Source organism: Arachis hypogaea, chromosome 20 (assembly GCF_003086295.3).
Source record: "Arachis hypogaea cultivar Tifrunner chromosome 20, arahy.Tifrunner.gnm2.J5K5, whole genome shotgun sequence".
Taxonomy (NCBI): domain Eukaryota; kingdom Viridiplantae; phylum Streptophyta; class Magnoliopsida; order Fabales; family Fabaceae; genus Arachis; species Arachis hypogaea.
Window position 1 is genome coordinate 38,057,619 of NC_092055.1, and position 9,191 is coordinate 38,066,809.

General features: G+C 39.9%; 1 non-coding gene across 1 annotated transcript; it reads right to left on the minus strand.

Moving 5' to 3' along the window:
* Positions 1 to 369: 369 nt before the first annotated feature.
* Positions 370 to 473, minus strand: LOC112788480 (small nucleolar RNA R71). The gene has a single exon (XR_003195841.1). It is a non-coding gene; the product is annotated as a small nucleolar RNA R71 (small nucleolar RNA).
* Between the last annotated feature and the right edge of the window lie 8,718 nt (positions 474 to 9,191).

Sequence of the window (9,191 nt, forward strand, 5' to 3'; positions counted from 1 at the left end):
AGGAGGGTTCTTAGTTCATACATAAACCCAACCTCTGGGAATTGTGGTAGCAGCATCCAGAAACCACCCATTCAGGCCAACAATTTTGAGCTCAAACCACAGCTAATATCACTTGTGGAGAATCATTGTTCATTTGGTGGAAGTGCTAATGAAGACCCAAACCAACATCTCACAAAATTCCTGAGAATTTGTGACACTGTGAAGTCCAATGGAGTCCAGGAAGATGCATATAAACTGCTTTTGTTCCCATTTTCACTTAGGGACAAGGCAGCTAAGTGGCTGGAATCATTCCCAAGGGGGAGCCTAACAACCTGGGATGAAGTGGAAAGCAAGTTTCTGGCACGTTTCTACCCCCCACAAAAGGTCAATAGGCTTCGATCTGAGGTTCAGACGTTTAGACAACAAGATGGTGAAACTCTCTACGAGGCATGGGAGAGATTCAAGGATTTGACAAGGAAATGCCCACCAGACATGTTCCATGACTGGGTGCAATTGCATATTTTCTATGATGGACTGTCTTATGAATCAAGGAAGGCTGTAGACCATTCATCAGGAGGTTCATTGAACAGGAAAAAGACTGTGGAAGAAGCCATTGAAGTGATTGAGACAATGGCTGAGAACGAGTACTACTATGCATCAGAGAGACACAACACTAAGGGAATCATGGAGCTGAACCATGTTGATACAATTCTAGCCCAAAACAAGGTGTTTGCCAAGCAACTAGCAGAGCTCACCAGGAAATTAGAAACAAAACAAGTGGCTGCAATACACACACAAGAGCAAGAGGAAGAAAGCACTGAAGGAGGTAATTGGGAAGAGGCCAAGTATGTAGGAAATCAACAAAGGCAACCATATGATCCACATTCCAACACTTACAACCCAGGCTGGAAAAACCACCCAAACTTTGGGTGGGGAAACCAGCAAAACCAACATAACAAGTCCACATACCAAAACTCCAACCAAAGATCATACCAAGCCACACAAAACACTTACTCTCAACCACCATATCATGGCCAAAATAATCAACCTACCCAACCTAACCCGAACCAACAATTTCAAGATCAATTAAACAGGATAGAAGGAGTGCTGGCACACATGGGTCAAGACATAACTGAATTGAAAAGCTTCAGGGATGATGTGAGAACTACCTTAAGAAACCATGGTGAAAAACTCAAGAGGATGGAGTCTCAAGTAGGAGAGCTATCTCAACAGGCCCCCAAATCAACTGCAGTGTTCCCTAGTGACACAGAAAAGAATCCTAAAGGGGAACAAAAGGGAGTGAGATGGGAAGAATGCAAAGCCATCACCATATTGAAAGAAGTCTCAGAAGAAAAAGGAATCAGATCCTCAGAACAGGAGCCAGAAATCTTGAAGGAAGGTGTGGAGGAAGCTAAGCAGGAAAGTGAAACTGAGCAAGCCAAGGAACTGCAAAAAGGCACGATGGAAACATACCAACCAAAAGCACCATTCCCTCAGAGGTTAGGAGGAGGTGAAAAAGGGAAAACCTATTCAAGGTTTTTAGAGACATTTAAGTCTCTCCATATCAATATTCCCTTTCTTGAGATTCTCCATCAAATGCCTACACACATCAAGTATTTAAAGGAATTGTTGAGCAAGAAAAGAGTTTTGAAGGGAGGACAAACGGTAACAATGAACAAAGAATGCAGTGCCCTCATCAAGAAGGACACAGTATCTAAGAAAGCAGACCCAGGAAGTTTTCATATTCCTTGCATCATAGGAGAAACAAAAATTGACAGAGGATTCTGTGACCTAGGAGCTAGCATAAATGTGATGCCTCTAACTCTTATGAAGAGGCTACAACTGAATGAGGTGAGATCCACTGATGTAATCATACAACTGGCTGACAAAACTCAGAAGCAAGCTGAAGGGGTGGTTGAGAATGTGCTGGTGAAAGTGGGAGATTATTACTTCCCCACAGACTTTGTCATTTTGGACATGGAGGAAAGCTACCTACACCCTATCATTCTGGGAAGACCTTTTCTAGCCACTACTAGAGCGCTCATAGATGTAGAACAAGGAGAGCTAATTCTGAGAATACATGATGAACAGCTCATTTTCAAAGTTTTCAAACCTGCATCTGAGCCTGAACCAGAACCTGAAAAGCCTACGGATGATAGTAGTCATCTGTGTTTGGAGGAAAGCAATCCAGCAGCTGAAACTCTAAAACAGTCTTTGGAAGGCAAACAGGAGTTGCAAGAGTTAAAGCCACAAGAATCAATGGAAACAGATCAGAAGGATCCTCCTAGCATAAGGGTCAATGAAGAAATCCTCAAGAGAAAGGGAAGAATGATAGGGAAATTGCCAAGAGGGTGGAGAAACAAGAAAATTCCCACTGAAGGTTTTTCTCCGGGAGATAAAGTGATATCAAGTCATTATCTGCCAATCCCACCTGGCCTCAAAACCATTCCTTCCCAGCTCCCTCAAGTGTTCACAATCAGGAAAGTTCTTTCTATGGAACATTTAGAGGTCATGAAGGAATCAAGTGGAGACGTTTGCATAGTGAGAGGAGAAGACGTCAAGCACTACAATCCACCCTAACAAGGGACAACCGTCAAGCTAGTGACGTTAAAGAAGCGCTTCATGGGAGGCAACCCATGTTTTTAATATCCTTACTCTTTTTTGTGTTGTTTTGCATCTAATAAATCATGGTTTCTTATGCATGAACTTGAATCCTGAGGACAACTGCTGAAAGAATGCACTAAACATTGCATATAAAATACAATTTGTCTCTAAGTTTGGTGTGCCTGAGGGCACCCCAAACTTTATTCAAAATGCATTCAATTTTTCATGCAAAGAGCACAACCAAACATTAAGTTTGGTGTTCCTCTTTGAACACGGTTCATGAAAAGCAAGAAGTTCCTCTGGATTTCGAAATTCATGACAAGTAGACCATTCGCATGTGTTAATACTTTGGTTTCAATTACTTAGGGTAGTAACTTTGTTTAGAATCAAAGAGCCAAAGTGACTATGATTTATTAGAATTATGCACATTCATTAAGGACAACCAATATGGATTTCATGTCATCAGGAGACTTTACCAAACACTAAGTTTGGTGTCCAATAATAAGTGTGCATACATACAAAAGTCACGGCTATAAGCTCATGGAGTCAATCATTAATTTACATGTGCAAGTACTATTCATCATTCACATGAACCAAAAAAATGATAGCAAACTTGTTTGTTTGTGCAGGTACAAAAGAAAAGACAAAAATGGAGGAAAAAGACAAAGGGAGGTACGGTGCTTGGTCAAAAAGAAAGTTCACAAGTCTTTGAAGCTAACACATGGGAAAAGGAAGTTCTGCAAGAAAAGATTGCTACATGTACAACCTAATGCACCCAGAATACTTCCAAGAAAATGAAAAGCAATTCGTCCTTCTCCCTAATTCATATATTTACCATCAAGCCACCCTTCACAAACCACCCTAGCCGTCCATTTTTCACTTAAGGGCCCTATAAAGAACCACTTGGGGAACGAGTTCAACACCACCAAATCTCCTTCATGCACATTTTCTTCATCATAGCATAAACTATCTCTTGCCGAAAACAACCTCCCCACATTTCCAACAACACTTCTTGCTTCACCTTGTCAACTTTAGCTTGTCACTTACCCCAAAACTAAAGAACCAATGGCAGCTTCATCTAGCCACAAAAGAAGAAAAGACAAGCAACCAATGGAGGAGAACAGGGAATTCGATGCAAGGAGATACAAATCAGTTTTCCATGAGATTCAAGCCGAATGGATGAGACCTAAAAGGGTACTAGCTGAGGTTCCCTTTGACCTTGAAAAGGATGAGTTCCCAGGTGTTTGGGAGAAGATCAAAAAGAGGAAGTGGGAGCTCCTGACTAAGCCAATCACTAAAATCAACATCAATTTGGTGAAGGAGTTCTATGCAAATGCAGTGAGGGAAGACTCAACCAAGAAACCCACATACAAAAGCTATGTGAGAGGGGTGGAAGTTGACTTCAGCCCCAAGGCAATCATGAAAACTCTTGGCCTGAAAAACATACATTTCAGCCAAGCAAGTTATGAGGAAAGGATGATAGGAGAACCTGACTACACGACTATTGCTGAAGATCTTTGTGCCATCAGAGCTGAATGGGTGAGAAAAACAAGAGGGGCTCCAAGAGTCTTGAGAAGGGGAGACCTAACACCTGAAGCTAAAGGGTGGTATGCGATAGTTAGGAGATCCATCCTACCCACTGCAAACTCTTCAGAAATAGTCCCTAAAAGAGCCATCTTGCTTCATTGCATTATGGTGGGAGGGGAGATCAAAGTTCATAAACTCATTGCTGAACAGATACAAGAGTTTAGTGAGAAAAGTGACCCTGAATCCTGGCTCCACTTCCCTAGCACCATCATTAGACTATGCATCGATGCCCAAGTACCACTTGAAGATGAAAGACCTAATTGGCTATATCCTGGATTGGCCATAACTGCGTACAGAATGACTCTTGGCCCAACTGCTCCAAGACATACAAGAAGAAGAAATGAAGAAGGGCAACAAGCAGAAGCAGAGCAAGAAGCAGAACAAGAAGGACAGGAAGGAGAAGACAGAGAAGAAGAGCAAGAAGAGCAAGCAATCCCAGAAAGAAGACAACGAATTCCCAGAGACCCCATGGATATGAGCAGAATGCAGGAAATCATGGAAGGAATGTCTCAACAATACATGAGGTCTCAGGAGAGACAAGAGGACTTTCACCTAAAAATGATGGATATGCAAAGGAACTTTGAATCAAGATTCTTAGATCTGCAAAGGGAACAGAATTTACACTTACAGGAATCCTTCAGCCACATATGCCAACACCAAAATGCCAATGTCTTGGCAATCAAGGAAGCCACCACTTTACAGAATGCAAGATACTCAGTCCAAGCTGATTACAACATCAGTTCGTAAATCAAGCTTAACTACATAGGGGAACATCTACACAAGATGGACCCAGCATTCCCAGCTTTTGATGAGTATTTCAAAGGGAGGAAAGAAGGAGAAATAAACAAGGCAATGACCCTTGAAAAAGGAGTGGAAGAAACAATGAAAAAGGCTGGATTCTGGAAAAAGCTCATAAGAAAAGACAAAGGAAGCACAAGTGGTCAAAAAGAGGCAGGAAGCAAGAAGAAGCAGGATCCCAAGAATTAAGAAGAACCAAGCAATAAATAAGAGGTGGTCTCGTTCCTTAATAATCAAATGATAATTGGTGAATTGTCTTTATGAGCTTTCTTTCATCATAAGTCATTTAAGTTTTATGTGGAGTTTTTGTTTAGTATGAATATCTGTTATTGCTTTGAATAAAGTGAATGCCTAGATGTTTGGATATAACTTCACCTTCTTAAACAAGTGCTTGCCATGCTTGTTCTGTTTCCAAAAATAAAAGAAAAGTTTGAACAAAAGTAACTTGGCTAAATTAGTGACAAATCAAGTAGAATTAAGTGGTGGTATGCATGCTTGATTGTTCAGTCAGATCACTGGAAATAGAGTGTAGAATTATCATTTTTTATGTAGAAATTGAAAACTGTCTATGGATCTTGATGAATAAATGTCTTTGGCCATGAAAAAGAAAGAAAAAGAAGAAGAAAAAGCCACTGAAAAAGGGCAACCAAAAAGAAAAAAAAAATTTGAGAAAATAAGCTAGGCACCAATGGTTTGAACTTCTGAGACAAATGCCTGTGGTGTTCATGTATTAAGGATATGCTTGGATGAATAGGTTCTGAGGAGTGTTTCAACACTTGGTAACTTGGGTTAACTAACCCGGGATTATCAACCAAAAGTCCATTATCAAGAGCAACCTAAATACAAAACATTTAGTCACACAAAGAGGTGCTGGGCACCAATGTCTCAAGAAGAAATGTGAACTAAAATGCCTGAAGTGGATATGTGTAGTGCACTGATAAGAAAAAGAAAATGCCAAAGGCTTGTGCAACACATGACACCAAGCAAACAAGGAGCAAAGGAGCTCTAAGAAAAAGAAAAGAAAAACAAAGAAGAGAAAAGTGCCAAGGACATAAGAATAACAAGAGGCCATAGCAGTGTTTGATGGATGCAATGAAAAAGTGATGATCTTACTTGATAAGTATGGAAAAGTGATGCTGCAACTTTCTGCATAAAACCCTTCTGATGAACTTCAAATGCTTGCTAATATAGCCAATGTAATTGCTTTCTGTTTCATACTTTCTTCTCAAATAACTCAGGACTTGCTTAGGGACAAGCAAGTATTAAGTTTGGTGTTGTGATGCCAAAGCATCTTAGGCTAGTTTCACTAGCATTTTTTTGATAGTTTTAGTTGTTTTATGCATTTTCTTGAGCTTAAAGTAACCAAGAATGGTCAAAAGAAGAACAAAGCAATGAACCATCCAAACAGTATGATTTTGATGCAAATTCCATGAGTCTTTAGTTATATTACTTGAATGCTATGAATGGAAGATTTCTCATGAAATTTTGCAAGACTTTGATGCAATTGTTTGGATGATTTCAGGGAAGAAGAGGCTAGGCAAGGAAGCAACAAAGTCAATAAAGGAAGCTTGAATATCACATGTGGAGTTTAAGTTCCAGTTTAAGCCTAAACTGGAGCTTAAACGCCAGAATCATGAAGGCTAAGAAATGCTGAAACTGAAGTTTAACCTCCAGTTTAACCTTAAACTGGAGGTTAAACGCCAGAATGAGAATGCCAATCAGGAAGCATTTCCACGTTTAACCTCCAGTTTAACCTTAAACTGGAGGTTAAATGCCAGAAATAGGAAGTGCACTAGGGAGCCATTTCCACGTTTAAGCTCCAGTTTGACCTTAAACTGGAGCTTAAACGTGTTCGACCAAGTTTTCTCCTCCAGGGTTGCTTTCCCCATTTCCACGTTTAAGCTCCAGTTTAACCTTAAACTGGAGCTTAAACGTGTTCGACCTCCAGGATGCCTTCTTCCATTTCCACGTTTAAGCTCCAGTTTAACCTTAAACTGGAGCTTAAACGTGTTCGACCTCCAGGGCTGCCTTTTCTATCTCCACGTTTAAGCTTCAGTTTAACCTTAAACTGAAGCTTAAATGTGTTCGACTAAGTTACCCTCCAGGGCTGCCTTCTTCCATTTCCACGTTTAAGCTTCAGTTTAACCTTAAACTGAAGCTTAAACGTGCTTCCACAAAAGGCATCACTGGAAGTGTCTGGCGTTTAAGCTACAGTTTAAGCTTAAACTGCAACTTAAACGCCACTCTTGGAAAAGGTTTCTGGGCCAACAATATTGCGGTTTAAGTTAGTATTTGAGCACAAACATTAACTTAAACTTACTCTGGTATGAAACCCAATTGAATATCATGGTTTATGGGATTGGGCCTGAAGGATTGATGAGTCTGAAATTTCAATTTATTGAGTCATGTGTCATTATTTGATTATCACTAAGTTGGCTCAATGACTGTTACAGAATTTGGATCAACAGCCTCATCAAGATTATGGATCATAAACCCAAGGCAAAAGGAAAGCAGGGAGAGGCCTCAAAGCCCAAGAAACACAACAGAAGCTCAATATAGAAAGTGTATAAATAGGATAGAATAGAAGTTAGGAAGGATGAGGACTTTCATTTTTAGCTAGTTTTCATATCTTTGTAATTGAATTCAGAGCTATGACTCACTAAACCCCCTTTCATTGGGTTAGGGATCTCTATTGTAATTCAATGAATCAATAATAGTTTATCTTCTTTTTCAATCTTTTCTCTTGAATTTTGTTAGAAAGCTTCTCGATCTAATTCCATTGGGTAGTTGTCTTGGGAAAGAAACTACCCATAATTGGAATCCTTCGGAACCTTGGGAAAGGAATGGAGGATTCATGCTAGAGAAGCTTTCTCACAGTGAATTGGATTGGGGTTTGGATGGATATTGTGACATGTAATCCTACCAAATTGTGGTTCATGAAACTGTGTGGTATAATCAGTGATCGAGCATCATCTCTTCTTATGAACATTTAAACCAAGGGATTGGGAATTTGTTCGTTTTTAGAGAGAATTGGTGAGCCAAGGGATTGGGATCCAATCATATAAGATTGCCAAGCAAAATTCAATGAACGCATTGCTTGAGGAAGAGATACACATGTTTTGATTCGGAGATCTCAATATCTCCTATAACCCAATGAATTCCCCATTTCTGATTTCCACTTTCTCTTTACATTCTGCAACTCAATTCATGCAATCACCCCCATTCCCTTTTAATTTCAGCAATTTATCTTCTGCTCTTTAATTCATGCAATTTAAGATTCCGCCATTTAAATTTCTTGTCATTTACGTTTCCCGCCAATTTTACATTCCGCAATTCTCATCTAAATCTTGATTCCGCTCAACTAGAACACACTTCTAATCCGAATTGCTCACTCAACCAATCCTTGTGGGATTCGACCTCACTCTATTGTGAGTTTTTACTTGACGATAACCGGTGCACTTGCCGGAAGGAATTTTGCCGATCGTGCAATTTCCTAAATCGTAGCATAACTAGTTTATGCGCATCATTTGGACTCCTTTTTAGCTAATAAATATTTTAGAGTTGTATGGTCTGAGTACACTACTACCTTAGTACCAAGTAAATAAGCTTGGAATTTATCCAGAGCAAAAACAATAGCTAGAAGCTCTTTTTCAGTAGTAGTGTAATTAGACTGAGCAGCATCTAAAGTCTTAGATGCATAAGCAATTACAAAAGGGTCCTTACCTTCGCGCTGAGCCAGCGCTGCTCCTACTACATGGTTGGAAGCATCACACATGATTTCAAATGGTTAGCTCCAGTCTGGTCCTCGCACAATTGGAGCTTGAGTTAGGGCGGTCTTCAGCTTATCAAACGCTTGCATACAGCTTTCACTGAACTCAAACTCAATTTCCTTCTGCAGCAATCTGGATAAAGGTAATGCTACCTTACTTAAGTCCTTAATGAATCGCCCGTAAAAACCTGCGTGGCCAAAGAATGAACGAACTTCCTTCACGGAGGAGGGGTAAGGTAAACTAGAAATAACATCCACCTTTGTTGGATCTACAGAAATGCCAGTGTTAGACACAACATGTCCTAGTACAATTCCTTGTTTGACCATAAAGTGACATTTTTCAAAATTTAATACAAGGTTTGTATTAACATATCTGTCTAACACTCTAGATAGACTATCCAAGCAAAGGCTAAATGAATCACAATATATGCTAAAATCATCCATAAAAACTTCC